This window comes from Aegilops tauschii, chromosome 4 (genome assembly GCF_002575655.3).
Source record: "Aegilops tauschii subsp. strangulata cultivar AL8/78 chromosome 4, Aet v6.0, whole genome shotgun sequence".
Taxonomy (NCBI): domain Eukaryota; kingdom Viridiplantae; phylum Streptophyta; class Magnoliopsida; order Poales; family Poaceae; genus Aegilops; species Aegilops tauschii.
Window position 1 is genome coordinate 347,492,574 of NC_053038.3, and position 14,988 is coordinate 347,507,561.

Here is a 14,988-nt window from a genome sequence, read left to right on the forward strand (position 1 = left end):
GGAATATTGTCGCCGTCGGAACAGCCCATGAACCTGCCATCTTGAAGTTGGTACAACGAGTTTGATTCATCAGTGGCCGACTCGCCGTCAGAGCCGGCGGCCGCCTCATCACCAGACCCGGATGGATCAGAGCGCCCTCCATGGATGCATCCCACAAAAGCGCGCCTTAAGGCAGGCCAGGCCCGGGCGGGTCGTGCGCGCTGAGCCGTTTCGATGAGATCGGCGCAGAGATCCGGCTCGGGGCCCGGCTCACCAATATTGCCGATGAAGACATGAATTCCGCCAAAGGGGACCCGGTACCCGTGCTCAATTGAGCCGCCGTCGGGGCCCCAGTCCTCGTCGTCGATGTAGAGCTTGCCGCGACGACTCTTGGTCATCCGGCCCACAGCGTATCCCTTGAGCCCTTCGAAGCTGCCCTTCAAGAACTCAAATCCACCGTGCGCGAGCCCCACGGTGGGCGCCGACTGTCGTGGAATTGTCACGGCAGATGTCCTCGAGCTAGGACTTAGTCGTGGAGCCATCGCAACTAGGAAGCTTGAAGGGGTTATGTGGGACAAGGAACACGAGGGTTTATACTGGTTCGGCCCCTTACGGTGAAGGTAAAAGCCTACGTCCAGTTTGAGGTGTTATTGATTAGGGTTACAATCGCCAGGGAGCTAAACAGCTATGCCCGGCTCTCGATGAGATTGTTGTCGCCCTTAAACCGCTACCGGGTCCTCCCTTTATATAGGGAGGCTGACCCCCAGTGGCCCTTAGAGTCCCGGCCGGCTCATAAGAGCGTCCGGCTCGGACTCTAAACAATACTTGCCTTACACTACAAGTTTACTATAACAATGATTGTAACTACAGGCTTTAAGCCATATCCGGGTCTCAGCCCATCTCTGGCCCATCATCTTGAAACTTGGCCCCGGGCTTCTGGCAATGATCATCCGAAGAGTAACCCGGCCCCTCCTGGCGGGTGACTCTAAGGTCTATATCCTCAACAGGACCCGTAGGTCTATGGTGAACTACTCACACATCATCGGAGGAGCACCAAGGAGGATGATGAACACCTCCGTGATCGTGTTCCCCTCCGGCAGAGTGCCGGAATAGGGCTCTAGATTGGATCTTGTGGTTCTGGAACTTGCAACGGCTGGAATTGTGTTTCATCGACTCCCCTAGGGTTTCTGGAATATCTAGGAATTTATAGAGCTGAGAGGTGGTGGAAAGGACTCCCATGGGCCCCACCACCCACACTACAAAAAAAGACACATCCGTGACATTTTGGGCGGAACCAATTTTTTTCCATCATGCTTATGACACTTCTATGGCGATAATTGTGACAAAACCCGGTATCATCATAGATGTGGTGAGCTCCTACTTCTATGAACAAAAAATCATGACAAAAAATGGGATTTTCATCCTCGGCGGGTCGGAGACGCAGTTGCATGCCATTCTTTGGGCCAGCCATGACGGAAAAAACCGTGATAGAAGCGAGGGCGAGGAAAATATCGGGGAGTTCCCGATTACGGTGGTCGGGACCGAGCGATGTGTGTTTCTCTCATACACGTACACGTACACGCGTGGGTGTGAGGCGTTGGGCTCTAACTGAACCCGAGCGAGGCGTTCGCCTACTGAACCCGAGCGATTGCACTGCAGGCTACGCGTTACTGAACCCGAGCGATCGATCGATCCCTGACTGTTAACTGAACCCGACCGAGCGATTCTTTCGCTACTGCTACTAAATGAAGCCGATCGAACCTGATGCCTCTTGATGAACAGTGAGCATTGTTGGGGGGTTGGATGAATAGTTCTCGGTGGGGGTTGGATGAACAGGACCCCGTGGTAGTTGAGGCCATTGCCACTGGATGAACAGGACCCAGATCGAGCCGGTTGGGGGTGGATGAACAGGACCCCGTGGAGGGCTGGATGAACAGCAACCGGTGGAGGGCTGGTTGAATAGTAGCCGGTTGAGGGCTAGATGAACAGTAGCCCGTGGAGGGGTGGTTGAACAGGACCCCGTGGAGAGGGCTGGTTGAACAGTAGCCATTGGAGGAGCAGTGGAGGCTGGATGAACATGAGCCCGTGGATGAACAGTAGTTGGTGGAGGCAGGAGGGAGACGCCGTGGATGAACAGTCGCTGGTGGAGGCTCGAGGAGGTCGACGGTGGATGAACAGTAGCCCGTGGAGGCTGGAGCGAGGCAGTAGATGGTGGATGAGCAGTAGCCCGTTGAGTCCCATTTTGCGGTAAGCCACACCTCTCCCGATGAACAGGACCCCCGTTTCGACCGTAGGAGGTCGAAGAGAAGTCTGTTTCCTCCATTTTGCGGTATGCCACAACCCTCCCGATCAACAGGACCCGTTTCGACCGTAGGAGGTCGAAGAGAAGTCCGTTTCCTTGCGGTACGCCACACCCCTCCCGGTGAACAGGATCCCGTTTCGACCATAGGCGGTCGAACACAAGGCCGTTTCCTCCGTTCTACGGTATGCCATGCCTCGTTTCGGCTGTTCCGTCCAAGTCGATTGGCTCCCGATGAACACGACGCATTCCGTTGCCTCTCGATGAACATGACGACACAGTTTCTCTATTCCGACCCAGCCGGTTGGCTGCCGAAGAACAGGACGCCGTCGCTGCCTCTCCATGTACACGAGCCCTGGCCGTACGTATGCGCGAGTAGGCGTTCGAGACCCTGCCCGTATGTACATACGTGTCCGTATTTACTTTCTTGCACCCTGGTTGTACGTACGTGTACATGGTATTGACGGGACTGTGTGACATGCTACGTGCGCGCCTCTACTACGACACGTGCCCTTCCTTGATGGTTCATCGCTGCAGCCTGCAAACAGGCCAATCGACCAGTATGTACGTACACGTTCGCGACCAGAATGACAATGCTACGTACGCTTCGACCAGGTGGGTCCCGACTGTCAGGGAGGATAAGGAGACACTTCCTTGCGTGCAAAGATATAGCTGGTGGGTCCCAGCTATCGAGGGAGAATCATTTTTTTTTGCCCGTAATATGGACGCACTTCCTTGCGTGCAAAGATGTAGCTGGTGTGTCCCGGCAGTCAGGGGGGAAACATTTTTTTTGGGAAATGCGGTGGCCCGTTCGGTGGGTCCTTGCTGTCAGGTGGAGGAATCATTATTTTGCGCGTAATAAGGTTGCATTTCCTTGCTGCAGCCGTGGACCCAGTTGTCAGCCTCTCCATGTATAGTACTCTTCTGATGGAAGTCGTTCCTTGACCACATTGACCACGGCGTGCTGAGAGCACCAAGGCGGTGGACGATGACAAGGCCTAGGAAGGGGACGACGCGGAGCCGGGGAAGACGCGGCAGTGGATGCCCACGCAGAGAGGAGTACAAGGGTTCACTGGTCCGGCTGCAGTGTGAGGCTGCCATCGCCGCAGAATAACAGGGGGTGTGGGTGAGTAGAGGGACGGTCTGGCCAGCGGTGGGAGTAGTAGGGGCGGGGAGGCCTCCGCGGCAGCACAGCCGGCCACGGGAGGCAGGAGCAGGCGTCATGACCGGCGCTGGTTTGGGCGACTGGAGCAAGAAGACCAGAGGTTGAAGAAGCACTAGGGCCGTTGGATGGACATCGTACCGTCACTGGAGCTAGAATCGTTCATATTGACTAAGTTGACAAAGCCCTCCGTCTGCGTCAACTTAGTAGGCCCACAAGTCAATCTCCCACTATGGTGGGTCCCAACTAGTAGGGGGAGTATTCATTTTTTTGTGTTGACCACGCTGCGCCGAGCGCATCCAAGGTGGTGGACGACGGCGAGGCCCCGAACAACAACGAGCCAGAGATGGGAAGATGCGGGAGTGGAGTCGCAGATGGAGAGGTGTACGAGGGTTAACTGGTTTTGGTGCGGCGTGGTTCGGCAGTCGGTGGAGAAGAACAGGAGGTGTGGAGGGGTGGAGGGATGGCCTGGCCGGTGGTGGGGTAGCTCTTCACAGCGAAGCGTGCTAAGCAGAGCTGCTAGCAGCAGGAAGCGGGAGCCGGTGGTCTCGGCGGCACTGGAGGAAGAAGACGAGAGATTGAAGATGGATGCCGGTCGTTGGATGTAAATCCAACGGCTATCGATGTCAGAATCATTTGTTGACTAAGTTGACAATGACTTGCATTGGCTTCGACCTATTGGCCCACATTTCAGCCTTCGAAAATGTGGCACATATTCAACCCATTTTTTCAGAATTTACAGTCCATTTGCTCTTTTTTTGAGAATTACAGTCCATTTGCTAGGCTGGGTGAACAAATAATGTAGCGTCCATGCGGCCCATTTTTTTAAACTACAGCCCATTTTCACTTTCTCGAAATACACGAATTTGCTGGGCTGGCTGAACAAATAATGTAGCGTCCATGCGGCCCATTTATTTTTTTCCTAAAAAATTACAGCCCATTTGCACTTTCTCCAAATACACGATTTTGTTGGGCTGGTTCTCATTATAATGTTGGGTTGGGCGCAACAATGTTATAAAAAAACTAAACAGGGGCTGAGCATTTTGTTATAAATATATTTAAATAATAAGTGATTTATTATTACATTGATCCTTAAACCTTACCAAGCTTTTTTACACAATCACCAGGATTTTTGTTGCCTTAATGTAAAAAAATTCAGGATTTTATTGTTAAAAAATTATTGTATAAGTTAATAAGACGTGGGATATTGTTTTCTTATATATGTAAGTATCTGTTAAATATATGATGAAAATAACAATAATATATAATAACATATAAAATAACATAAATATATATAATATAGTTAGAAGGGAAACATAAGTTGGACCTGGCGTTCCTATTGTTATATAGAAAAATAGAACAGACCTCTGCGTTTTCTTCAAGAAAAATACATAAGTTGGGCTGCAGATGTTTCAGGAAAAATAAAACATAGGATGGGAGGTCCATAGCCCGGTTGATACATGACGACCCTCAAGAAAATACAAACCGACATGTCGTGGGTTGCGTGATGTCGCTTGAAGCTACGTTGGTATTTCCCCAAAGAGGAAGGGATGATGCAGCACAGGGGCGGTAGGTATTTCCCTCAGATATGAAACCAAGGTTATCGAACCAGTAGGAGAACCAAGAAACACAACGTAAACAACCCCTGCACATAGATAACAAATCCTCGCAACCCGACGTGTTAAAGGGGTTGTCAATCCTTTCCGAGTACGACGACTCAAGATAGGCAAACGGACATGAGATAAAATTGTAGTAGATTGATAGACGCCAAATAAAATAAATAAAAATAAAACACAGCGAGGTATTTTTGTATTTTTGGTTTAATAGATCTGAAAATAAATGCAAAGGAAAGTATATCGCAAAGGCAAATATATGAGAAAGAGACCCGGGGGCCGTATGTTTCACTAGTGGCTTCTCTCGAGAAAAATAGCACACGGTGGGTAAACAAATTACTGTTGGGAAATTGATAGAACTTCAAATAATCATGATGATATCCAGGCAATGATCATTATATAGGCATCGCGTCCAAGATTAGTAGACCGACTCCTGCCTGCATCTACTACTATTACTCCACACATCGACCGCTATCCAGCATGCATCTAGTGTATTAAGTTCATGAAGAAATGGAGTAATGCAATAAGAACGATGACATGATGTAGACAAGATCTATCTATGTAGAGATAGACCCCATAATTTTATCCTTAGTAGCAACGATACATACGTGTCGGTTCCCCTTCTGACACTTGGATCAAGCACCGTAAGATCGAACCCACTACAAAGCACCTCTTCCCATTGCAAGATAAATAGATCAAGTTGGCCAAACAAAACCCAAATATCGGAGAAGAAATACGAGCCTATAAGAGATCATGCATAAAAGAGATCAAAGAAAAACAAATACTTTCATGGATACAAAAAGATATAACTGATCATAAACTCAAAGTTCATCAGATCCCAACAAACACACCGCAAAAAGAGTTACATCATATGGATCTCCAAGATACCATTGTATTGATAATTCAGCGAGAGATAGGAAGCCATCTAGCTACTAACTACGGACCCGAAGGTCTACAAAGAACTACTCACGCATCATCGGAGAGGCACCAATGGAGGTGGTGAACCCCATCCGAGATGGTATCTAGATTGGATCTGGTGGTCTGGACTCTGCGGCGGCTGGGTCAATATTTCGTCGACTCCCCTACGGTTTTGGGAATATTGGGGTATTTATAATATAACAACATGGAACAATCAAAAATTATAGATACATTGGAGACGTATCATTGCTCATGTTAAAAAAGAAAGCCTAGACGGGGCAGCCCACAACCCAGCTGATACTTACTGGCCCACTGATAATAAATGATACATGTCAGCTCCTCGACTTTGTTGTATATTTATCTCCTTTAGTAACTACATTGAAGCACCTAAAAATGTAACTATGTTGACAAACTCATGGGCCCCAACGTCAGTATAGCATTAGGAGGAAGTATTTTTTCAATGAGGCACTTGCTTGCGTACGGCCATAGACCTGGTGGGTCTCGACTATCCGCCTCTCCATGTATAGGCCTCTCCAGATTCCTCTCGTGTCGGTGTACAAAAGTAGGGGCTCTCCTTTTGACCCCTATACTTGTGCACGGGCAGTCAGAGCCGCACCCATGGCCACACTTAACAAGGCAGAGGAGGGAAGCCCGAGAGAAGCCGGAGCACGAGACAATCGAGGCAACGCCAAGACCAGAAACACAAAAGAGCAAAGGGGCGAGGTGGACTCCCCCGGCAAGACCCTTGCCGGGGCGACCTCTGCGGCCCCGGCAAGAGCCTTGCCGGGGCAACTCGCCCAACACCAGCAGAGCGAGCCACCCTTGAGCCCAAGAGTTCCAAATGCCGCCAACAACTACATTGGAACCAAGGCTAGGGAGGCACCTCCGTGGTGGCATGCAGACCTTCGTCAAGATCGTAAATACATGAGATCAGATGAGGACTAGAAGACGACGACCCTCGGCGGGATCCTAGCCGAGGAAATCCACAAGACCCCGGCAAGATCCTTGCCAGGGACGACCACGACGCCACGGCAAGACCCTTCCCGGGGCCCCAGCAAGACCCTTGCCGAGGGCACCAGCGGGGCCGCAGCCGGGCCCATGTCTGCCAAGACTACACCGCTATTCCCATGCAGTTGCTAGCTCACCCAGTTGGGCAGGCACCTGTGTGGCAACGGGCGGCCTCTAAACCCACCCAGCAAGCACCTGCGTGGTGGCATGCAGATCTTCATGAAGACTCCACCGCCGTGCCAGCCCAGCAGCCAGCCGACGTGGTGCCACGATGCCTCGTTAGCTCGGACGCGTGTCGAAGCCAGGCGAGGCGGCGACAGCTGGGACGTGCTTCCTTGCAGTCCTCGATAAAGCAAGGGGGGCACGTCGGCAGCGCATTAAATGTGTTTGTCCGATGGTGCCAGAGGATAGACTCATCCACCGTACACCTTTCCACCTCCTGTGTGCCACTTTGGCAACCCCTTTTTCCTATAAAAGGAGGCCCAAGGCGACCAGGAGGAGGATTCGGATCTTTTGGGCAAAATCACACCCCGTAGCTAGCTCAAGAACACAAGAACATTCAAATACATCCACCAAGGCAGGACTAGGGTATTACGCATCTCCTCGGCCCGAACCTGGGTAAACGATCCGTGTGCTTCCTGTCAGACCCGCTCTTTGCACAACCCCGCGCTCGCCAACCGTAGAAGGGATCCCAGTGATTGCATAGTTGTCGATTTCCCCCGACATCTTTGGCGCGCCAGGTAGGGGGCGCAGTTGTGAAAATCCGGTCTAGCGGTTAGCCTAGCAGTTCTTCATCGCCATGGCTCCAAAGAAGAAGACGATCACGGTGATCGGTTTGTCCAGAGCCGGACGGCCCATACCGGTGCGGGCGAGCAGTGGTCCAGTCACGAACAGAACCCGAGGCGCGGCCCGCGAGCACCAACATTGCTCTGGCAGCCAGAGCCTGGCGAGTGGCGTCGTTCGTGCGCGAGACGACTGGCCGAACGCCGCCAAATCCAAAGACGGAGCCGGGCCCCTCGCGGGCGGCGCGGGGCCCTCCAAGGGCGGCGCCGTGCCACCTGCGGGCGGCGCGACGACCTCCAAGTCGCCTATGCCGGCGCCCACAACGCGCTCTTCCCAGGGTGCGCGCGACGAGCAGCACCACCATGCTGGGGACCCCGGGCGCCGCCGTGGGAAGAGTCCCGTGCATCACTCGCAGGACGGAGGAAGCCAACATGCCCGCCGAAGTGCTGGCGGAAATGGCGCACAGCCGCAGGGCCGTGATGGAGCTCCTTCTAACGTGGTTAGGAGTCAGCGCGCGCCACGGTCCATGCAGCTTTCGCCGCCGCCCACGCCGACAGAAGCTTTGGCGCGCGCGCAGTTGCTCCTCGACTTCCCTCCTGCTGCGGAAAAGCTTGACGAGTGGACAGCCACCATCCGGAGCCTCGTCGGTGTCGCGAACCAAGATGAACCGCGACCAGCGGGGCCCTCGGGCCGACGCTCTGTCGAGCCACCGCATTCCAGCGATGGAAAGACCGGAGGTGCTGCAGCCACGATGCACTCTCCTCCTCCACGCCAGCCACCGCGGGTGTCGATCCGTCGTGACGAGGCTTGCGATAACGTTTCCGTAGCGTCGTCCGACCCACGGACCCACCGCGACCACCGCCAAGTTCTTCGGGAGTGAGCCCATGAAGACGCTCGAACCACCATTGAGCGCTGGCGTGATACACGCCACCAGTCAGATAAGCGAGCGGGGCCTGCTATGGACCACCCAGCACCGGGAGGCTCCGGCCGCCTACCTTACGAGGTGGGTTACCCAGCCTTTACCCGTGAGCTACGACAGTTCCAGTGGCCGTCCCACCGCACGTTCAAGCCCGATGTCGGCGAGAAGTACAATGGCAAGACCCATCCGTCGGAGTTCCTCAGCATCTACACCATCACGATGCAGGCCGCTGGAGCTCACGACGACAAGGTGCTTGCCAATTACTTCCTATTGGCTCTGAAACCCAATGTCATGTCTTGGTTGATGCACTTGCCGGCGGATTCCATTTCTTCTTGGTCAGACCTGTGTCATGAGTTCGTTGGTGCCTTCACTGGAGGTCACCAAGCTCATGGCCAGGCAAGTGATTTGCATATCATTCCCCAGAAGGAAGGTGAAAACCTACGCAAGTACATACAGAGGTTCAGCTGAGTGCAATACAACATCCCAGACGTTCATCCCGCCGCCGTGATCGGCGCATTCCATCAGAATGTGCGTAACCGCAAGATGTGTGAAGAGCTGGCAATGAACAAGGTCAAGGATGTGGCCGAACTTTACGTTCTGGCCAACAGATGCGCTCGAGCTGAAGAGGGGAGGATGTACCCCGGCGAAGACGCCGGCGCGGAAACCGACTCTAGGGACGAAGATACCGCCGCCCCGACGAAGAAGGGCTGGCGTCGCAACAGGAAACGCAAGGGCAAGGTCGTGCTTGCCGTCGAGGGATCCGACAACACCGGCGCTGCCAAGAAGGTCAAGGAAGATGACCCCGGCAAGGAGATTGCCGGGTGCGTCGCCTGCCGGGCCTTGGCGGCTGCCGACAAGCCAGGGGCTCCGACAAGCAGTATTGCAAGATCCACCGCACCAAGGGCCACGACCTCCAAAACTGCCAACAAGTTGAGCTGCTTGCTGAAAAGAAAAAAAGCCGAATATGAGAGGCGGGACAAGGAGAAGGGTCAGGATGGTGCCGAAGGGTCCGGTAAGAAGCATGGCGGCCAAGGAGGCCGCCACGGCAAAGATAACCAGCAGGAGAGGCCCGCTCGGGGCCGCAACAAGAAGCAGAAAGACGACGATCATGACGAGGACGACGAGTCCGGCAAGCATGAGTTCCAGAATGCTACGGAGGCCATGTGCGTCGATGGCGGCGCCTCGCTGCATACTTCTCACCACCAGCTCAAGCAGTGGGCGCGTGAGATCATAGCAGCAGAGCCGGCGTTTGACGCTCAGAAGCCACTGAAGTGGTCCAGCACGCCTATCATCTTTGACGCCGAGGACCACCCTGATCGCACAACTGCGGTCGGGTGTTTGCCGTTGTTGGTTTCACCAACGATACGCAACCTCAAGGTGAACAAGATGCTGGTCGACGGCGGGGCCGGTCTGAAATTGATCTCGCCCGTTGTGATCAAGAGGCTGCAAATTCCTGATGGAGACCTCGAAGAGACGGGCACGTTTCAAGGGGTCAACCCGGGAAGGAGTCAGCCGAAGGGCAAGGTCACACTGCCTGTGATGTTTGGAGGCGAGTTGAACTACAGAACGGAGAGGATTGTCTTCGATGTAGCCGAGATCCCCTTGCCCTACAACGGGATCCTCGGCCGTCCGGCACTAGCCAAGTTCATGGCAGCATCACATTACGCCTACAACACGCTGAAGATGCCTGGGCCGATGACCATCATCACCGTTCCCTGCGACAAGAAGGATGTGCTGATCTGCGCCGACCTACTCTACTGGGAGGCAGTTGCAGCAACCGCCGCTAAGGCACTTGCTCCTGCCGCTGAAGCCCCGGGAGGGAAGAAGAAGACCGGCAAGACCTCTCGCACCCACTCCGGCAAGCGCACCTCTTCGGAGTGTTGTGCTACCGTCGAGGACGTGCCAGACAGCTACACCGACAGGAGTATGTAATCCAGATGCACTTTCCCAGGGAGATGTCCACAAACAACACCGCTGAATACGAGGGGTTGCTTGCCGGTCTCAGGATCGCGGCAGACCTCGGGATTAAGAAGCTCATCGTTAGGGGTGACTCACAGCTTGTCGTCAGGCAAGTCAACAAAGATTATCAGAGCCCATTGATGGAGGCCTATGTAGATGAGGTGAGGAAACTAGAAGAGCGCTTTGACGGTATACAAGCGGAGCATGTTCCTCGTGTGGAGAACGACATCGCTGATTACCTGTCGAAGCACGCTGCGTTCAAGCTACCTGTGGAACCAGGTACTTTTGTGCTTTGGTTAACTCAGCCATCCGTTGAACCATCAATAGAGCAGAACAAGCGGAGGAAATCATGCCCCAGCAAGTACTTTCCCGCCGAACCCCCTAGGGCCGCCGGCAAGGATGTTGCCGTGGGTACTGAGCCTGCTGAGGGGCAACTAACTCCGGCAAGGCGTCAAGCCCTGGCCGTAGAGACGGCCGCTCCCATGGCAGAAGAAATGCCTTTAGTCCTTGCCGTCGAGCCCCAGGCTCCGGCATGGGCACAGCATACCGTCTGATTCCTCCAAGCAGGGGAGCTTCCTGAGGAGCAGGAAGAAGCGGAGAAAGTAGCCCGTCGGTCTGCTATGTATCAGTTCGTCGATGATGTCCTATACAGGAAAAGACCGAACGGTGTGAAATTGAAATGCATTCCCCGGGAGGAAGGACTGGGGCTGTTGGCAGAGATACATGAAGGCATATGTGGCTCCCACATAGGGTCGAGGGCCCTTGCCGGCAAGGCGTTCCGGCAAGGTTTCTTCTGGCCCACTGCCCTCCAGGATGCAACGGCACTAGTAACCAAGTGTGAAGCGTGTCAGTTCCATTCAAAGAAGCTTCATCAACCAGCCCAAGCCCTTCAGACAATTCCTCTCTCCTTGCCATTTTCGGTCTGGGGGCTCGACATACTGGGCCCTTTCCCCCGCGCTGTCGGGGGCTTTGAGTACTTGTACGTTGCAATCGACAAGTTCGCAAAGTGGCCGGAGGTGGAAGCAGTAAGGAAGGTGACAGCTCAGTCGCCGTCAAGTTCTTCAAGGGGCTAGTCTGCCATTTTGGTGTGCCTAACAGGGTCATCACCGACAACGGCACGCAGTTCACAAGCCACACCTTCATGCAATACATCCAGGACCTCGGCAGCAAGGTCCGTTTCGCTTCCGTGGCACATCCACGGAGCAACCGCCAGGTGGAGAGGGCGAATGCTGAAGTACTGCGAGGCCTGAGGACCAAGACTTTTGACAGGCTGCACCAGAGCGGAAGGCACTGGATTGATGAGTTGCCGGCGGTTCTTTGGTCGATCAGAACGATGCCAAATCGAGCCACCGGCCAGACACCCTTTGCCCTGGTATACGGGGCGGAAGCAGTTCTCCCCACGGAACTCACATATGGGTCACCTCGAGTGCTCGCTTATGACGAGCTTGAGCAAGAGCAATTGCGGCAAGATGACGCGACGCTCCTCGAGGAAGATCGTCTTCGGGCGGCTGTGAGAGCAGCGCGCTACCAGCAAGCCTTGCGCCGCTACCATAGCCGCAAGGTTCATGCCCGAAGCTTTGAGGAAGGTGACCTTGTTCTTCGGCGCGTTTAATCGGCCAAGAATTCCAACAAGTTGACGCCAAATTGGGAAGACCCTTATCGGGTAATACGAGTCACCAGGCCCGGCGCAGTCCGCCTGGAGACCGAAGATGCTATTCCAGTGAGCAACTCCTGGAACATCGAACATCTTCGCAAGTTTTACCCATAAGGCGCGGTTGCCGGGCCTCCCGGCAAACCACCTTTTGCACAAGCCTTGCCGGCAAGGCATGTAACCCTTTCTACAAAGCCAGGCGCAGACCCTGAGCATAAATAAATGAAGCGCTGGCGCCCTAAGTTTTAGCATGCATGCTAGGTTAAATCTCTCCCTCGGTTAGGGTTGATAGTGCTTAGCGGCGACTAACCCCTAGCATAGAGGTCGAGTGTGCGTTTCCCTATTCCTTTCTGTCCTCTTTGGTTCATAGGGTACATGGACGTTTCTGCTGAGCTGTTTGGAAGAAAGAGAACGAGCCGGTGCTCCGGCCTCGGCAAGCCAAGGTTGCCGGGGGCTGCAGATACAAGAATCCAACCATGGCAAGCCGAGGCTGCCAGGGGCTGCAGATTCAGATAAGTCTTTTATCCTCTATTGTGCATTTCTGTATGAAGTTTGGGACATATGAAACCTCGTTTTGCTCCTAGACCACCGTGCTCCCCCTCGTTCCTAGACCCAAGTCCCTAGGTCGGAACCGGGTCGTAGTCGCAGTGGCGAAGAAATAAACGAGGTGCCTAACTCTACTTCGCCCCTGCCTCCGCTGAGAGCGTGAGAATGGTCGACTGAATTAAGGGGACGGCATGGCCTGTTGCCGGGTGACAATGTTTATGTTAAAAATAACAAGGATTTATTCCTTGGCATGGGCCTCGCTCACGCACAAAGACCCCGGCAAACACCCTTTTTCATTAAAAACATCCCATACAGGTATAGTTCATATGGAATAAAAAACATGAGCAAGGGGATTACAAGTTTTAAATCTAACAAGTGCCCGCAGGCTTACAAACTAAAAAGAGATATGATGCCCGTAATCCCTTTCTTTTCCCTCTCCTCAGAAGGTGGAACAAGATGACGGGAGGGAAAAAAGAGCGCCTAGGCGAGGTACGAGGTGCAGAAGGCACCAAGAGAACATCTCGGTGCTGGGAGAGGAGCTGGAAGATGAGGCAGCGGGCTGACAATACGCGATGAAGGCGTCGGTGTCCGCGTACTCCGACTTGGCGGCCGCCACCGGCCTTCTTCGCCTTCCTCGACCCTCCTCCGCCAGCCGCCCAAGGAGACGACGGGGAACGCACCAATGGAGCGCTTGACGAGGGAGGCCCTCGGCAGGGCGCATGGCCGAGGAAGGGGCGGCGCGATCAGTCGGAGTCGAGGTCGGCGTCCCGCCGCTCGACGCCCTGGTCGTCGCTGTCACTGTCCTCCTCGTCACTCCCGCTTGAGGAGAAATCTTCATCGTTGGAGGAGCTCTCCACGCAGCACTTCAGACGAGTTCCAAGATCTCCAAATACCTTGACGGAGAGCAGGCCGTCCTCCATTAACTTGAAGTAGAGGATGAGCCCCGCCGTCAGGCTGTGGACACGAGCAAACGTCTTCCATCCACGACGGAGGTACATGACGTGAGGAGCGGGGAAGTCGACGTCGACCCGCGTGCCGCCGTTCCCGCAGCCCCTCATGTGCAGCCTGCGGGTCTGGGGTAGATCGAGCTCCATCTCCCGAGCGAAGGGGGTGGGGAGACGAAGACGACGACGCGGTGGCCGGCGCAACCCGATGAAGAACTCACAGGGCTAGTCCCCGACGTGGCCCTCCATCAGGGGAGGCATCGCTGGTGGGGGCAAGGCCGATGCGCCGCCCCGTCCCCCTCTTCCTCGAGCGCCACGACGACCTCGGCCTCGCCCCCTCCCCCTTCCTCTTGTGGCTGGCTCCGCCGCCGCGAGCTCTTGGGAGGGAGGGACGCCCTGTCGAGCAGCGACCCTCACCGCCACCGTAGAAGGGCCGACGCCTCCTCTCGCCATGGCAGATGGAAGAAAGGGGCCAAGGTGAATGGAGGTGGATGGTGAGAGGATGTGGGATGCCATCCCCCTCCCCCTTCTTACAAAGGGGCGGGGTCGGGGCTCGGCCGCCCCACTCGACCAATCCGGCCATCGGGGGCGCAGTGAATCGAGACCGACCCGCTGCCCCAATCAGCGACGGCCCGGTTTCCCGCCTTCACCGCCTGCCACCTGCATGGGGGACACGTGGCGAGCAAGCAGAATCGAGGGGACGGGTGAAGCGACCGTTCCCCACCCCGTGATCGTGGGGCGCGGGCGCCTTGAAAACCGCGACCTGAGTCCACCCAGTAAATGAGCCGCGCCCCTGCGTCTCCCTCTTTTCATGGGGAAGGCGCGAGCCGTCTCTTTACCATGATGTGACGCATGCATGCGGGGGCCGCCCCACGCATGAACCCCACGTCACGCATGACCCTCCACATCGCGCGTTCAACGCGGGTCGTGGGGAAGCGCAGCGGACGAAAAATTACTGCGGTAAAATCCGCCCCACCTGCCTGCGCACCATTCTGGGCCGAGCCCAACAACGCGTCGCGCTTATGTGTGGCCCAGGCCCGGGGGCTCCGGTCGGTGTACAAAAGTAGGGGCTCTCCTTTTGACCCCTATACTTGTGCACAAGCAGTCAGAGTCGCGCCCACGGCCACACTTAACAAGGCAGAGGAGGGAAGCCGGAGAGAAGCCGGAGCACGAGACAATCGAGGCAACGCCAAGACCAGAAACACAA